This window comes from Symphalangus syndactylus, chromosome 2, assembly GCF_028878055.3.
Source record: "Symphalangus syndactylus isolate Jambi chromosome 2, NHGRI_mSymSyn1-v2.1_pri, whole genome shotgun sequence".
NCBI classification, from domain to species: Eukaryota; Metazoa; Chordata; class Mammalia; order Primates; family Hylobatidae; genus Symphalangus; species Symphalangus syndactylus.
Window position 1 is genome coordinate 128,351,224 of NC_072424.2, and position 16,918 is coordinate 128,368,141.

Genomic DNA, 16,918 nt, shown 5'->3' on the forward strand with positions numbered 1-16,918 from the left:
ACCCTAGTTCCAAATAAAAGTTACATTCTGAGGTACCAGGGGCTAGGACTTCAACATATGAATTTGGGGGAGGCACACTTCAGCCCATGACGGACACAACTGGATATTAGATGATGTTATGGAATTCTTGGTACTTTTTCAGGTATAATAATGGCTTGTGGTTCTGTGGGAAGATGTCATGAGGGGATACATGATGAAATATGTTGGGATGAGGAGTGGTAGAGAATTGCACATTAATTTCGAAGGTTCCATACCAGCAGAAGTGTTTGTGAGGGTGATGAAAAAACTGCAAAGGCACCACGATGGCGAGTAAGTTATACAACGTAGGCCATTGTGGGGCAGGCGGCGGGGGGTCTGTTGTACAAAATGCATAAGACCTCCTGAGGGCCAGCAAGAAAGACAAAAAGGGTCTGTAAGAAGGCTCATATTTTGTTTCCATTAAGGAATAGAGAGAGACACTAAGGCACTGTAGATTTGCCCAAAGAAAGGGTGTTATCTTCAGAGGCCTTCAGGCAAAGGCTCAGAGTTCCATGGCCAGCTGAGCTTCAGTGTGGTGTCTCCTGAAGGAGAACTCACCATGCTGACCTTGGACGTTCCATTGACGCCTCGGAATCAGGAGTCTGTCTCGATCTATGTGTCTGCCTGCGAAGGGGAGTTGGGGACACCAGAACATGTGCTCTGTCTCTATTTACTGCCGGGCCCTCTGGAGTGAAGGAGAAATCTCCAGCCTGCTGCACCATGTTGGTTAATTCACATTTTCGGACCCTGCAAGGGCTTCAGATGTACCCTGCTGGCAAGCATTTTTTGTGTCTGAGTTTCATTCATGACACCACCCAAGATAGGTAAAGCTCTTTGAGGAGGTGCGTATAAATTCCATTTCAGAAGGCTCAAAGGCACACAAACAATTCAAACCCATCATTTGAGATTCATGAAGGACAATATCCTACCAAGAGTTAAGAGTAGTTCCATTCCATTTGCATATCACACTGTGCGTGTATGTGTGTGTGTATATGTGTGTGTGTTTTGTATTTTTACCCCCACTGTAGGTCTAGGTTACATGAAACTATAACCTGAAGTTAAATATCTTTGTGTTCAACCATTAGTAAACTCAGGAAAGCTTGTGAAAGGATAGTAGCAGCTAAATCATTCTTTATAGTGCATGGGACATGTTGGGAAAAAGGGGCGAGGGAAGGCCACTACTGGGACTCTGGGGTGTGGTGTGATCAAGGGAAGAAGAATTTGCTTGTGAACCCTGTTTCAAAAGATGTGATACAACAAGTTAAGTCAGCAAGTCCATATCAGACTTGTTTGTTTATACTGTGTCAAATTCTGGACAAAATATTTATTTGAAAGATAAAAAATAGGTCTTAAAAGGCATTTTTTGTGGCAGTCAGAGATGTCAACTTTTTAATCATTTTTCTTCCTAAGCTGTATTTAAAAGCTGCAAAATCTATTCTTAAAATATACTTATGAGTGACTCAAAAGCATCACTTTACTCCTTAATTTTACTAACACTGCAATATTCTCTGTTCTGATTGAACATTTTTCTTCAAAATAAGGTTATCAGGGTTTCTTCCACTCAGAAGGGTGGACATTTCCCCAGATTATTGTGGTGCAGATCCCAAGGGTGAAGAGAAACAAAACTTGAGCTTACAAATAGCAGTGGCCTTTAAAAAAAAATCAACACCAACATCATTTTTGAGAATAAAACTTAAACATCTGGTTTTCTTCTGGGAAACTGCACTTCTTTTTTTTTAACCATAATCTTAAAAAAAAGTATTTACTAGTCTGCAAGCAGGAAGTTAAGAGAATGACTGCATACCTGAAAAATCCGACATTGACACATAGATTTTGTTTTTTAGGATCACAAGGATAATAAAACTGGATGTAAATGTATCCTGCCTGGCAGAATTGCATATAAATATCTGTGTCAACATATGTTTGCCACAATTAGGAAAGGTTTCCATCACCCTCTTGCCGTGAGCACTAGTGGAAGAGTTTATTGCCATCTGTGATCATTAGAAACTGAAATCCAAGATTACATAGATAATAATAAACAACTGCTGCCTTGTCTTCCAAACGTGCTGCTGACTAATATGCAGGGCGTTTTATGGGACGCAGACTTCTTGCTGTTTTAAGAACTGATATGGGCCTACATTAATATTTATTTTAATGATATCCTGTAACCACATGATAATGGGATTTTAAAATAGAACCCACTCTTGTACAGAATAAATATTGTGAATTCAACTATTCTTATATCTGACATATGGGCAACAGATTGAACTCCAAGTGAATGTTTTAAAGGTTTGGTAATGCTGACATGATTGTCAGAGAGAAGGCTGTTGCTGCAGTAAAACTGGCAATGAAGTGATGATTTAAGCATGTGAACTCCCACTTCCAGAGCTTTGAAATGTTATATGTTTCTGGTTGTTTTCTGCCCTGAGTGGAATTTTCTGTTTTACTGTAAATTGCTGCTGCTGTTTAATATGTGTATATTTTTCTTGGTATAAATTTCAAAGAGGATGTTGACCCAGTAGAAAACCCCTTCACTGAAAGAAGAGCAGAAAGTGGCAGCTTTCCACACATGGGACTGCAATCCTGGTTTCTCTTTAGATTCCTTTGAGATCAGTTTTCAAAGAGTCCTCAGCAAATGGACATTTGTTTTGGGATGGTATGTATGTAGGAACACACACACACACACACACACACACACACACAACGTCCTTGCCCTGCTGCACTGAACCCTCTATATCTGGATTAAGTATTAACTTGACTTGAGTGAAAGGACTCAGGGTTGAATTCATTTAGTTAAATGAAGTTGTTTAATATTCTGCCCCTACTATTAATGATGTTATAATCTAGCAGAGAGGATAAACAATTGCACAGATTACAGTATTCATTGTAGTATGCTGTAGAATAAGAACCTGTGTTGTAGTAACAGCCCCAGGTAATTCACTGGTTAGAGAAGCACTACTGCAGGTAAGAATGTAGTGCTGTCATCTACATGCAAAGATGATGAGGCTTTGCAGAGGACTGGAATGCAATGGAAATAGAGAAGTTCATCCACGAGCAAGTTGGTGTGTACATATGTGGGATTTGGGGAAGGGGACCTGATGAGAGAGAAGAAACTGAGGGTTCTAGCCTGGAAGACTAGACCTCCATTGGCCACAGTGGAATAAACAGCCATGGAGCCTGTTTGGATGTAAAGAGTAGGATTCACCAGCACCAGTTAAGAGCTAGAGATGACTTCAGTACACACAGGTGGTGTGTACTTCGGCCAGGCTGAAATAAAGGATTGGACACAGGAACACGTTGCTGCTTGTAGTGATGCTTCTCACAGCCATTTGACAGTATCTGTCAAGGCCTGAAAGGTACTCTTTGACTCATTTTGAGGATATACCCTAAAGAAATAAACTTTTCTGTACACCAGATTCTACATTGCGACATTTAAACCTAAAGCCTCAACACTACAGGGTTGGATAAGTTATGGAATATTCATACAAGGAACTATTATATGCAATTAAGATTTCCCAATAGCAATGATAAAATTAAAACCTTTAAGACATGTGACAAAGGAAAGGACAAAACCAACAGAGAATCATCCTCTTTTTTTTTTTTTTTTTTTTTTTTTTTTGAGACAGAGTCTTGCTCTGTTGCCCAGGCTGGAGTGCAGTGGTGTGATCTCGGCTTACTGCAACCTCCGCCTCCCGGGTTCAAGCGATTCTCCTGCCTCAGCCTCCCAAGTAGCTGGGACTACAGGTATGTGGTACCATGCTTGGCTAATTTTTGTATTTTTAGTAGAGAGGAGGTTTCACCATATTGGCCAGGATGGTCTCGATCTCCTGACCTCGTGATCCGCCCGCCTCAGCCTCCCAAAGTGCTGGGATTACAGGCGTGAGCCACTGCACCTGGCTGAATCATCCATTTTTTAAAAGTCAATACTTCATAGATTTTCTATGTTGTATTTCCTTTGATGGCAGGAAATTAGACCAAAATAATAATGATAATTAGTTATCTTTGAGCTTTCATACTTGGATTTTTATTTTATTTATACTTTCCTATATTTTGGGAGATTTTCATATTTTTCAAGATTTCTACAATTAGTCAAAGAATATTTCATTTATAAAGTAAAAGTTAAAGATATTTATCTGGGCAGCCTTTTCCTAGCAAGTGTGATGGAGGCCATAGGCTATTTAACAGGGGATTACTGATGATGCCATTCTTTATATTTGAACGGTACTGCCCACAGTGCTCTCTTTAAAGCAGTTTGTACCTTGTTCAGCAGGGAGGCCAGTACATGGAAAGAATGGTACCTGGGGAATAGGTCCTGTTTAAAACATTGACTTTACTCTGGTTGTGATGGGAAGCCCCTGGTGGAGTTTGAACCCAGGAGTGCTGTGATATTGTGTATGAGCAGAATTACTTTAGCTTCTGTGTGGAGAATCAGTGCTGGGGAGGCATGCATATAGGCAAGGAGATCAGTGGCCAGGAGGTGACTGTAGCAGTCCAGCTGAGAGCTGATGGGATCTGGGATCAGGGTGAGAACTGAAGAAGTGGTGAACCATGGTTGAGTGTCTGCTGAGAGTGCAGCCCACAGGGTTTGTGGATGGCTTAGTTGTGGGGCATCGGAAAGAAAATGATAAGGGATGAAGCCAAGGATATTATCCTGAATATCTGAGTGCAGTTGACACCATTTTCTGAGGTTGTGAATGCGGGAAAGGCAGGTTAGCAAGGGGGAGAAACTGAGAATTAGGCTTTGGCTATGCTAGGTCTGGAAGATGCATCTCAACTTTAAGTGATGATGCCAGGTAGGTACGTGGATGTGTGAACCTGGTGCTCAGGAGAGGGGGGCTGGTGTGGAAATACACACCTGAGAACTATCAGCAAATCAATGATATTTACAATCACCGGGCTAGATGAGGTATCAGAGTGCAGACAGAGAAGACGTCAAGAGGCTGATCTCGGGGCACCCCAGCACTTGGAAGACTCAGCCCAGGAAATGGGGAAGGAGCTGCCAGCAAGGGAGGAAAGCCAGGAGCCCATGGCTTTCCAGAAGCTCAGTGGAGAATGTGCATCCTAGCAGCTGAAAAGTAAAGACAAGGAGAGTTAATCATTGGATTTTGCAGTGAGAAGGTCATTGGTGGCCTTGATGAACCGTTTCGATGGAGTGGAGGGGGCCAAAGCCTGATGATCCTTCTTAGAAGAGAATGCTAAAGCTGAAGCTCTCAAAGATTTGAGCAAATACTGTGGAAGAGTAAGAGAGCCAAGAAAATCTATGCCCAGGAATCCACAAGCTCACTTGTGGAACAGAGGTTTCTGCATCTTCTGTGGCTGTGTCATCTCAAGGCTTCTAGGTCCTCCAGCCTGTTTGAAATAAATGTACACATCAGCTCCAATTTTGCAAGTCCTGTCTCTGGCTGATCACCTCAGTGTCTCTCTCTCTGTCTCTCTCCCCGCTCCCCCCTCAATCTGTGTCTTTGAATTAAAACCACGAAACCAATTCCACCTTTTTTCCATCCAGCACCCTCCTCCCCAGGTCTGCGTTTTAGGCAGCTTCTCAGGTGATGGACAGACAGGACCGTGGGGAGTGATGCAATGGGTGCTGTTGTCCTTTTGGGGACACCCCATCCCCTACACACAAGGAGTATTAGGACCTTGAAAGCCCAGCATGACAGCCCCGCCTTACACCTAGTGGAGTCGGACAGAGTCTTGTGGCTTGGACACTGATCATAACAGAAGCATCTTTAGGTCAATATGCTGGAAGTAACTGAACAACACCGTGCAGTTCAGTTACCTGTAGGAAAACTTGCGGTAAGACTTGTAGGAAAATACAAGTTCTAACCTTGCGTTTCAGAACTCTTCTTTACCTGCTACAGTGGATTCGGGGGTTCCCCTTCCCCTTGCTGGCAACCACTCCCCACCTACGGATGCTTCAGAGCATGGTTGGGCTCCCAAGGAGGGGAACAGAGGGTAGGACAGACCTGGGGGAGGAGAAGAGGATATGGGCCAGTGGAGGGCTGCGAGCAAGTAAGGGGAAGCCCCAGGGAACTGGGCATAGGGAACTGGGCATCGGGCTTTCTAGCGGCCTGCTTCCTTCTAGTGCCGTCCTGCCCCAGGGGCTGGCTGGCTGCTTCCTCGGCCACTGCCACCAACCTGTCCACCAGAGCTTCCAGGCTCTCTGGCCTTCTGAGAGTCAGAACAGTCTCACAACTTCAGGACTCTCTGGTTCCTACAGCAAGCAGGCAGCATTTTCTGAAGAATTTTTGCTACAAGTAGCGAAAGGTCAACAGTTTAAAATTTGCTCCTAAAAATGTGCATGTTGTAATGTTCAGTGATAAAAGAAAAAGGTCAGAGTACACGAAATTGTTTAATCTCCATTCTCTATTATAAACACACAAGCAAAGCTGGAAGAAATCACCAGTGTATGGGCCATGATTGTCTCTGGCTTACAAGTGATGGTTTTTCCTTGCTTTTCTTTATTCTCTGGACTTTTTTTAACAGTGGGGAGTTGTGATTTTTATAACTTGAAAAGTAAATGTAAAGATTTCTTCCAAAGTTTGTCTTTTTGTCTGCTTTTATCATCAGCCTTGGCCAACTGGACACACATAGGGCTGCTCTCAGGGCCTTGGGTGTCCCTGGAGGACAGTCAGACTTGGTGGCCTGGGCCTTGGTCCTGGGCAAGGTGGGCAGGTTGGAGAGGCCCCCAGGCGAGTATTGCCTGCATTGGCCATACCCCTCTACCTGGCCTCTCCCTCTTCCTCCATGCCCTGTTCTCAACAGGATGGCAGGAACACATACGTGCAGGCTGGTAACAAATGTCCTATGGCCGTTATTCAGGAGCAAAAAACAAAGGAGAGAATAATTTCACAAACATTTATTCTTACATGGGCAGTCTTGGTGACAGGATACTGATAGTTAAAAGACAAGGAATGGGTAATTGAGGAGAACTTTACCTTCAAGTGATGTTTTAAAGAATACTTTATAAGACCTTCTGCCATGAAATGATACATGTCACTAATCACTGGTTTAATCTGCCAGAAAGTTTCTGGGGAAACGAGCTTGAGGATCAGAGACTAAAATTTGCATACATCTCTAGTATGGTTTCATTTGGATTTCCCCTTTCTAACTTAGCTGATATTTTGCTAATGACTTCTGTATTTTTGCTTTTAATTTGTTCTATGAAAATACCTCATGCAGTGCTTTCTTTAAAGCCCCATTTGTTTATTTTTACTAAGCTGAAAGCACACTTCACGTCTGGGAGCAACCAAATAATGGATTTGCCCTCCTTTGAAGCCTCATCATTCAGTTAAACATTTTTGAATAATGACAGTGGGTCTTGGGTTTCAAAGATGAGACCCAATTTCTGCACTTGAGGACATCACAGGTCTAATCGGAGGGCAACAGTGTCATCTGGAAGTGCCGGCTCAGGGATGCCGTCCTGACGGAGGTCATGAATGCTGGAAGTGGGTCTCACAGGGTGAGAGGAGTCACCAGGTACAGATGGGTTGGAAGGACCTGGCAGGCAGAGCAGGGAGCAGGACCCAGTCCAGGGCAGCAGGGAAAGGGGAATTCGGGCAGAGCTGATTCCAGGCAGCTCAGTGTTGCTGGCCCATGCATCCCGAGACTTATCCGAGTCGCAGGTGAAGCTGGTGGGAATCAGGGAGAATGTGGAGCTTTAGCTGGGGCAGGGTTAGCCAAGAGCCTGTCCAAGGGTTGCTCTCTGGGCACTGGGAAACCTAAGTCTGGAGGCTTTGGCTGCAGCTGCAGATAAAGATGCAGGGGCCTCTGACGATGGGGGCCTCAGTCATCTCAGAGGTGGTGCAGGGGGTAGAAGCCTGACTGGGGTCAGAGATGAGGAAGGAGAGGGTCAGAAACAGTGATTCTAAACCAATTTGGTTGAGGCAGAAGATACTAATGGCCAAGGGGAGGAGAGAGGGAGCGTAGGCTCTAAAGGGGAAGCTTGTTAGGAATGATCAATTGTATCATCCTCCGTGGAGGCTGAGAGTCAGTGCAGAGGGTGAGTTTGGATGTGTGGGAGGCAGCAGTGTATGGCCGAGATGGAGAGTGCTGGTGACCAGGTTGCCCCTCCACAGTTCTGACCGTCCCTCTTCTGTACCTGAGGGAGGAGGGGAAGAAGAGTGAAGTTGAGGCTGGGTGTGGTGGCTCAGGCCTGTAATCCCAGCACTTTGGGAGGCCGAGGCAGGCGAATCACCTGAGATCAGGAGTTGGAGACCAGCCTGACCAACACGAAGAAACCCCGTCTCTACTAAAAAACAAAAAACAAAACAAAACAAAAAAAAGCGGGGCGTAGTGGCAGGTGCCTGTAATCCCAGCTACTCTGGAGGCTGAGGCAGGAGAATCGCTTGAAGCCAGGAGGCAGAGGTTGCAGTGAGCTGAGATCCAGCCATTGCACTCCAGCCTGGCCAACAAGAGCAAAACTCTGTCTCCCAAAAAAAAAAAAAAGAAAAAAACTGATCAAGCAGCCACATGGGAGGTAGAAAATAATATGAGAATGTAGTAAAATATGTGGCCTAGGGTAGACCAGGAGAGCTTGATGGAGTTGGTGAAATTTTAAAACAGTAGTTGGGGAGAAAAAGGATGGGAAGCTCAGGAGGTACACCGTATGCCCTCAGCATGTTATCCAGTGCCACACTGACTTCCACAAAAAAAACCACACTCAAGACTAACTTGAAAAGTGCATAGAGGTCAGAAACTCAGCTTTGGGATAAAGCATTTTTTGTAAAGAATTAAGTGAGTAAAAATGAACATCCAAAATATTTCAACTGAAAGAAGAAATCGATTCCCCATCATTAGAGCCAATGGTTTATATTCAGACATACGGAAAAATTTAATTTTCAATTCCAGGCTTTAAGCCTAATTCTCAAAGAAAACCCATTAAGTAATGAAGTAATAAAACAATTGAACAATAACGCTTGATTTTGTAGAGAATAGGACAAATGCTTGGAGATACATCATCATTTTCATGCTTGTGGATTCATACAGACACCAGCATCTTTGCCTAAAAGTTACAAGGCTGTGGTTTGTAGCTGACCTCAGAGTAGGACTGGGTAGGAATTTACAGGATGTTACTCTTCCAAGAAGAGTTGGGAGCATTTTTGGGGGATGTAGAAACTTAAAACAATCCAGGTGTTAAAGTAGTTAAGGGACTCTTTTTCTGGAAAAAAATTAGTTCTCAAATCTGTTTAATTTGAATATTCAAGAGCGCTATCACCAGGAGCCAAAGGAAATGAAAATGAGGGGCAAATATGGTTCCTACCCTTAACGGGCTTATCACAGAATGCTTTGCCTTTCACACAAATGTTTTACATCATTTCATTACCTTTACTCCAGCACATTCCAATTAGCTTCCTGGAGAGCAAGTAAATTGCAGCTTTCACAGACTTGTTTTCTTTTTAAATTTTGTTTTTGGAGTTGTGGAGACTGTGTGCTGCAAATTTTGCTCTTGATAAATGACATTGAAATGTTTTTAATGCCCTGAGATAACTGAATGGGAATCTTAATAGTCTTCTAATTAAAATGAAAAACAGAAAAGTCATGGGTGGACATTTTAGGAGTGTAGTTCTGTTTCTTGTTTTGGAATTTGTGGATACACTAAGTGTAATTTGTAGTTAAAAACAATTGGGAAACAAGCATCTACTTTGGGCTAATTTTGTTCTTCTTAATGTTTCTAATCTCAGCTGTCTTCACTTATAGGACAGTATCTCAGCTTACCTGGAGCCACATTTATAAAAAATTATTTTCATGAGTTCAATTATGTTAGTTATGATCACATGCATTTCCAATGAGCTGTGTATGTGGCATTTTTTGGTTTTCTTAGTTGCTAGACTCTGAATTTTTAAGATAATTGATTTAACAACTTTTCAGGGAGCATAAATAAACTGTTAAATGTTCATGTTAAGCTACATCCTAATTTCAGATATGTTTTTAAGACACTGTGTATCTTAAAAAAAAGGAAACCTGATAGAATTGCAGTGATCTGGCCGGGACTTGTTAAGCAGTTAAATATATTAAGGCCCCTGGTTTCATGCACTGTACAACACTCATAATGGATGTTGATTATGCTTGGTAACTCATGGTTACAGAAAGCAGGACTATGGGCTTTTTCTATTTTGAATTTAAAATAAATATCATATCTTTTGGGTGTTAACAGAGGCATTTTTGAGTTGAAGGGTATGAAGCAATTATTATCTTTATGGTGAGTTACTATTTGCAGATAAGTGAATGGCTTCCTGTGCAAATAATTGTGGAGTCAGCATACCTACGACTTGAGTTCTTTTTAAAGAAAAAAAAATTGTGTCTATAGATACCTCTTCAGGGTCATTACACAAACTTCAAAGTATTAATGCTCATGAAAAGACCTCTATTTTGAATTTTTTCTATAAGTAACAGTTTTGCCATAAAATGGCCAGATCATTGTATGTAACTCATGACTATTTTTAAAAAAAGCTAGAGTAATACATGACACTCACACACAGCCACACCTTTAGAGAGGGAGAGAGAAACAGCACTGTGTCTTTTGAGCCGTTTTGACGTGGATGAACTCTGGTTTCTCCAGCAGTAGCTGTGGTGGCAATGTGGAATCTAAATGGCTTATTACTGTAATTAACATGGCTCAGTTGGTCCCTTTTTTTTTCTTGTTTTTTTGGTTGACTAGGGTCTTCTTCTTGTCCTTTTCTGTGATCATTCATCCTTCACAAGAGTACAGACACGGCCCCTGGACAGGAGAGCAGATCTTCCTGTCCTCGGTTTATTTATACCCTTGCTTTCATATCAGAGTTTAGATAAAAATCTCTTAATCATTTTTAGTTGGCTTCACATGTTTGGAGTTCTAGGTTGTCCTCATTTTGAAATATTCTTTTTGTTAGAAGTTAGATACCTCGTGAATAAGAGTTGACCCATTGTGCTCTAAATGGTTGTATTGTTTTAAAAATCTAAAGTTTGGAAAGGGTGAAATCAAATATAAAAACCTCATTCCTCAAGTACAGTCACTGCTAACAGTTGCTATATTTGTCTTGTCTCCAACTTATTTCTTTTCTAAAGCCTCTATTGAACCTTGGTCTGAAAAATGATATTAGCATCCTTTATTCATTTCTTCTACCCTATGACTAAGATGACAAACTAGTCCTGGTTTACACAGGACTTTCCCAGTTTTAGCTCTGAAAGTCCCACATGTGGGAACCCCCTTAGTCCCAAGAGGGTCTATTACCCTACTCGTGACCTCCCAATTAACTAGACTCTGCCTATTACAGTGTCACAGTTAATACACTTATTTCTTATTTCTATAGTCTAACTATGAATATGTTTTTTGTTTTGTCTCTGAGTGGCTTCTGAAAACCTAAAGCCATTATGCAAATATTATTCACTGTGGAGCCAAGTAATAGAATTAGATCCATAGAGAAAGAACTCCCATCATGGGTCATGAAATTTTGCCACTTGAAGGAGATTTTCCCAATAGCTTCACTTCTGTATAGACATTTCTCTGCTTTGGGGTTATATTTAGCTTTTACCTTTTTTTGTTGTTGTTTGTTTTTGGGTTTTTTTTTTTTATTTCATGTCATCCTCTTCCTTAGATTCCTTTTTTCATTTGATAGGCTACTCCCTTTGAGTAACTTTTGATGTATAATATGCATAGATGGTAAGTACTGTTATTGCATGTTTGAAAATGTCTGATTTTGCTTTCATACTTGATTATTTCAGTCTAGATTCAAAATTACTGTTTCTGAACTTTGAAGGCATTGCACCTCTGATACCTACAATCTAGTGTAGCCAATAAGTCTGTTAGACTTACAACGTAGTTGATTGTGTGTGTGCATGTGTGTGTGTCTTTTTACCTCTTTGACCATATAGGACTTTCTGCTTTATCCTTAGTTCTAAAATTTCACCACTATCTTTTTGTCATCGGTCCTTTTATTTTTGAGCTTTATTATCTGAAGTCTTCTCTAGCTTAGGATATTTTCTCCCCACTAATATTAATGTATCTTCACCTAGAAATCGAGTAGGTGGATTTTAGGCCTCTTGGAAGTGATTCTTTCTTTATTATTTTCCTTCTCTTTGTTTTCTATTGTATGTACTAGAGATTTCCTTGGCTTAAATTTTCCAGCCTACTGAATGAGGGCTTAGCCATATAAATGCTATTATTTAGTCCATTAGATTTATGTTTTGGTACTTATTTGTTTAAAGTCTGAGCCCTTTCTCATTCTCTTTCCATGAAAGGAGTGTGAATATCTATGGATATTGCCCTGGCCCTTAAGAAGGTATTGTTCTTCAAAGATGATCTTCTTGGATTGCTTAGAATTTTTATTTTCCAGCATCAGAAGCACATACTGAATTTATTAAATTTTAGATAGAATGTATTTCTGTTTTCCACCAAGGCCGCAGCTCCGGCTAAGTTAGGTGTCTTATGGCTCCTTGGAACAATTTAGTCTTTCCTACCTCCTGCACTCTCATGTCGTTTTTTAATGTGTTTCCTTCCATCTCCCAAGTCTTCTGTGAAAGCTAGTCCAATTGCCCTCCTTCCACCTCAAGTACACAGAAGGTTCTGGAACGCCATCCCTCCCCCTACCGCTCAACCAGAAGCTGATTTTCTCCTAACGTTCATTGACCCTTGCTTGAACCTTTATTCTCATTGCCCCTCCCTCTCTTGCCAGGGTCACTCCTGCTAGTGTAGAATTTCTGAAATGAAGGTAAATAAAGGTGTCAAGAGGACAAGAACATTCCCAACCATGAGAGGGAGAGGATGGAGAGTTCTGGGGGCAGGTAGAAGCCCCCTTGCCAGGTACCTCTTGTGTAACAATTGCTGTTCAGTGGTGGCGAGCTTACATTTCTGCCTCTTACCTAGAAATTTAGACTGAAACTTAATTTCTCAAATTATTTTATGTTCCAAAAATCAGTTCTAAGTCAAAATTAGTGAATAGATGACCAAAATATAAGCTATTAGAATTCTCTTTATATAGCAAGGAATAGAATTATATAACCTGGATGCATTCCTGAAATTTCTTTGTGGTTTGGCTTCAGTAAATTACTACTTTACCTACAGCTTTAAAAGTATATTTAGACTTAAGTTTAAAGAGTGATAACCACATGTGTAAACATCATTGAATACCATTCTTTTAATGAATGGGGAATGTTATTTATATTCTGTCTTCACTTCCTCTGGAAAGTCCATTTCTTTTGGGAAGGCTTTAACGTATATCGTACTCACCTTAGAAAGTGAAAAGAATTCACTTTAGTATATTTTAACCCAGCCACAAAATTTTCACTGTTGCTGATGAGAACTGCTTGGCCCCAATCTCTGAGTACAGTGTTTTAAAATCGAACTGTCTTAAAATAGCAAGACAATATATATGCCACTAGAATAGAGGATGGGCATGTTTAAGGGATTCGAGTAACCCTTATTAATGCTTTAATTTTTAAAAATGCTGTATATTTCTCTATTTTTCTTTTTTAATTTTTAAGAAATTGACAATAAACGTATTCATGGAATACATAATGATGTTCATCATCTCCAACATTTATCATTTTTTGTGTTTGGAATGTTCAGTATCCTTCCAGCTATTTGGAACTACATATTATTGTGTAATTACAGTCATCCTATGGTGATATAGAACACTAGAATTTATTCGTCCTGTCTAGCTGTAATTTTATGTCCCTTAACAAATCTCTGCCTATCCTTTTTTTTTTTATTTTGAAAAGCAGTTTTGCAGTTAGTATTTCAATGAGACAATGAGGCAGGCAGGTGAGTGGGAACCGATGACCAAGAGCTTCCTGGGCTGTGTAATGCATGTCGGAAAGCAGTGGAGCCATGGACCAGGCAGGAATTATGGTTCCTGTCCAATTCTGAACTTTTATTCTGTATCAGTGATGCTGCCATTAGACTAATTTGCTGGTTATTTTATAAAGAGTCCTTTTAGGGCTAGAAGGGACCTCGGAGGTTTTTATGCAACTCTGTCATTTTGTAAATGGTAAAACCCTAAGGCCTAAAGAAGTGAAATGACTCCTCCAAGTCAGATAGCTCCTTAATAGCAGATCTTGGCCTTGGGCCCAAATCTTTCAATTCCAAAGCCACCGCTTTCCCTGTGGGGTTACCCATCTGGCCCTACCTACTGTCTGCTAAGCACATGCCCAGGCCAGCATCCTGCCAGTAGGACCTATCACCTGATTGTTGATGGTGCAGAATGTGATATTGACAGACTTTCTATTTTTTTTCTAGTCAGCTCATGACTGACTCTCCTAAATGACTTAATTATAATTTTCCCAACTCTTCCCAAATGCGCAGCCTTGCCCAACTTTTTCAGAAGATGATCTTGACTTTTACTTCTCTGAGAAAATAGAAATCACTTGAGAACACACAGGGCCATGGCCTGCCACCAAATCTACCAAGAACCATCATGTTCCTGCCTTTGTCATAACAGCAAATGTGTCCCCATCTTAATTAACACTGGGTCCTGGGCCCTGGGTCCTCATTCGTCCTGTCTTTTCAGTGATGCTTTGGCTTACTCTTCCTTTTTCAGTATTTTCAACCCCTTCCTCTCTAAAACATCTATCTTGTCACTATTTATATATCATCCGGACTCCCACACAAAACCCTACTTGGAATACCTACCCCACACTAGCTCTTTCTACTTCCCTCCTCTCAGGCCTTGTGTAAGATACATGGTGTTTCACTCATCGCCCTGAACCATTACCACTTTAGCCCTTACAATTTCCCAAAACTGCTCTCACTGACCTCATGCCACTAAATCCAGTGAGCACATTCTACTTGGTTATTCATTTAACAATTATTTGCAAGCATCTGCCATGTGCTGGGCATCGGGCATGCTGGGGTGTAAAGAGAAATGGGGTCTCCTGTGGTCTAATGTTGGGGACAGATATTAAAGAAATACCTATAGTTGCTGAATATTTAGATCACAAAGTGCAAATCTAACTAATTTTATGGCAGGAGTACTGTATGTCAGTTTTTTAGTGGGCACGAAATGTCAGTTTCATAGTGAAAAACCTGTGGCTAGAGAATGCTCTAGCCTATCTGTGCGCTACAAGTGTCCTGCCCTTTAATCTGGGCTTAACTCTACACAGCCAAATGCCCCCACTATTAGAGGCTCTTTTACCTTTTATGTAGTCAAGATATCTTGGCTGAACATGCACATAAACAGAATCTGGAGAAATATTACTCTGTTCATGGAGTTAGAAACTAGAAACCATACATATCTATATTCTAAATAAAATTATTCTAAAATACACAAGTTCAATATAGTCTAAACTGGCAAGATAGATTGAAGAAAACCCTAATGGTTTCTGTGAAGGAAAGCAAAAATATTATGCAAAAGAGATGATCTGTGAAGTTCAGACTCTATGAAAGATTTTTGCAATGGTAATCATATTCAGTTTTGAACCATTTTAAGATCAGCAAAATAACCGTGTAAGCACATGTTAGATATGCTAATGAAGGTTTAGTGAAAGTAAAAGTTTTCTCAAGTCCAGATTGAAAATGGCAATGTGTTTTTGCATATGTCCGTTGTCTCTCTCTTATTTTCCTCATGGGCTACAATATTCAATTTTAACATTTCCCATCTTTTTAGAAGTAAAAATGGTCCATGTTAGCAAAACCAAAGATTTCCAGGAAGTACTGGTGGCTGTGGTGCTGTGGAACGCGTGGGTGAATAAATCACTGTTTGGTAGTAACTGTAAAACGTTTTATTGGAAGCCAGCCCTTCGTATTCATGTTTCCTTTTTCCCTCCCCTGAAACTGAAAGCTCATTGAAATAGCCTCAAGATAGATGTTAAATAAAAACTCTGTGATATATTTGGAAGTTCTCTTTTTAAAAAACCAATATGTCAAAGCCTGTTTTACTTGACTGATGTGGAAAGGCAAAAAAAAACAACAACAAAAAAACAAAACAAAAGGAAATTACCTTTCTAAATAGAACATTTTCAAGTGATGTAACACTTTTTTTCCATATGTTGCCCCAATAAAGTATATTTTTACAGAAGCCTGGTTAAAAAAAACTGTGCTTCACCACTAAATAAATGGGTGAATACAAATTCAGATTTTAAAGTTATCTCCTAAAATATTAGTTTATTAAATAAGTGGCACAAGAAACCTAATATCCTGTTTCCCCTTATCAAATCTATTTGACTTATGAGATAGTACAACTTTGGAAACCACAGCCAGCTGAATTCTGTTCATTTGAGGGAATTTTATTATTTTAATTAACATTCGTTTTCACTGCTTGTTAACACATTCTGAATTGCTTGAAGTTATTGACCTAGATTGAAAGAAGCTCTTGAACTCTATAAAAGGTGGTGCTTATAAAATTTTTCTGCTTAGAAAATGTTGCTCAGTTTCTGTGGCTTCCTCCATTTTATTACATGTAGAATCTGCCAAAATCTTGCTAACTTTCATAATCACCTTCCTTTTCCTTATTTATGCCTGGACTTGAGTATCTCTGGAAAATCTTGTTTTACCCATAATTTTCCTCCACTGGTATGCTACCAAGACCAAAATTTTAATATTAAAGTTGTATTTTGTTATGCTTTTAAAAGTTTACTGTATAACTACAGTTGCCTTTGAGCATTGTCTTTAATGCTGTGCCAGCCATGCCACTGGCTAAAGGTCCCATGATGGTAAGGACTGAATCTGTCTCAATCATGGCTGCATCCTTAGCACCTGCACTGGTATGCTGTTGGTGCTCAAATGTTGGATGCATTCAAGGCATTTTAGGAGTAGCACAGGTTGCTCAAGTCAAAGCATTGATAACTGTATTACAGCACTTGTAATATAGCTGCTATCCAGTTTGTCTCCTGGTATGTATCCCTTCAAGAACCTGATGTCTTAGGCAGTGGTTCAGTATTTTTCTGTGTAACCCCAGTGTCTCTAACAACACCTGTAATAGTAGTG

General features: G+C 40.5%; 1 long non-coding RNA gene across 1 annotated transcript in view; it reads left to right on the forward strand.

Moving 5' to 3' along the window:
* The first annotated feature begins 7,157 nt into the window (after nucleotides 1–7,157).
* LOC134735708 (uncharacterized) overlaps nucleotides 7,158–16,918 on the forward strand; it is a 32,004-nt gene continuing 22,243 nt past the window's right edge. The window contains exon 1 of the long non-coding RNA XR_010119089.1: nucleotides 7,158–7,497. This is a non-coding gene — a long non-coding RNA (uncharacterized lncRNA). The remainder of the gene's footprint in view (nucleotides 7,498–16,918) is intronic.